This window comes from Austrofundulus limnaeus, unplaced genomic scaffold, assembly GCF_001266775.1.
Source record: "Austrofundulus limnaeus strain Quisiro unplaced genomic scaffold, Austrofundulus_limnaeus-1.0 Scaffold237, whole genome shotgun sequence".
Taxonomy (NCBI): Eukaryota; Metazoa; Chordata; class Actinopteri; order Cyprinodontiformes; family Rivulidae; genus Austrofundulus; species Austrofundulus limnaeus.
This window is the reverse complement of record NW_013952639.1, coordinates 100,953-101,896: the sequence shown is the minus strand read 5'-3', so window position 1 is coordinate 101,896 and position 944 is coordinate 100,953.

The following is a 944-nucleotide window of genomic DNA, read 5'->3' as shown; positions in this document are numbered from 1 at the left end:
GACCCCTGGACTGAACAAAATGAGCCCCAGTGAGCAGCAAATTGAGGGGGCGGGGCAAGACATCTGTCAATCATTCTGTTACACAAAATAACTTAAATAAACGAGGCTGTGAAAAGTTAGCTCTTTGTAAAGACTGTTTTTTTCCAGACTGTTAAGAACCTTTCTTTTTGTAAATTTTACAAAATGTGATTCAATATTTAGACTTCTTMGGTGTTTTAACATTTTTATTGTAAACACCAGAGAGGGCTTAGCCTTACTCGTCCACTTATACCAGCCGGAGTTTGATTTAAAAGCAGCCAAAGATTTTGAGTGATCCTTTTAAAAAAACTGCAGAAAGTTTTATTTCTTGAAAAAAAAAAGAAGAAAAAAATCTGTTTGTTGAAAAGTTTTATCTTTCTTTTATTCTCCACATGTTACCAGTGAGTCAGGTTTTCCTGTAACTTGCCTGGGCTTGTTCTTTCACAGACGTGACATTTATTTTCTGACAGAAGTCAGTGGAAATCCCAGAACTCTCCACTGTTCAATGCTTCTCATTCCAGTTTATTACTTTCATTCTGACAACAACTCCGTCTGTCAGAAGCACATTGTTTGTTTATGGTTTTATGGYTTTAAACCAAATGACTCTAACTGTTGTGGTTTTATTTATTCTGCTTTCAAAATGATTCGGCTTTATAAGTAAATTGTGTTATTTTGAAATCCTGTTAATTTTAATTGTCAGGCAGCTTATTTAGCTTCTCTAACAACAATGTGGTGCAAAGAGCTCTTGAAAGAGGAACACAGAGAGATTTCTACATACTGATATGCAAAAATGTWATTTTTATCACGTCTTTACATGTAAAGTTTTTCAAAGAATTTAAATGTTTTTACAGATKTAGGTAATGGTTTACAGGAAGTTCTGCAGAAATGTGTCTCGTAATATTTTGTTGTTTTTTTTATTTTTTCAG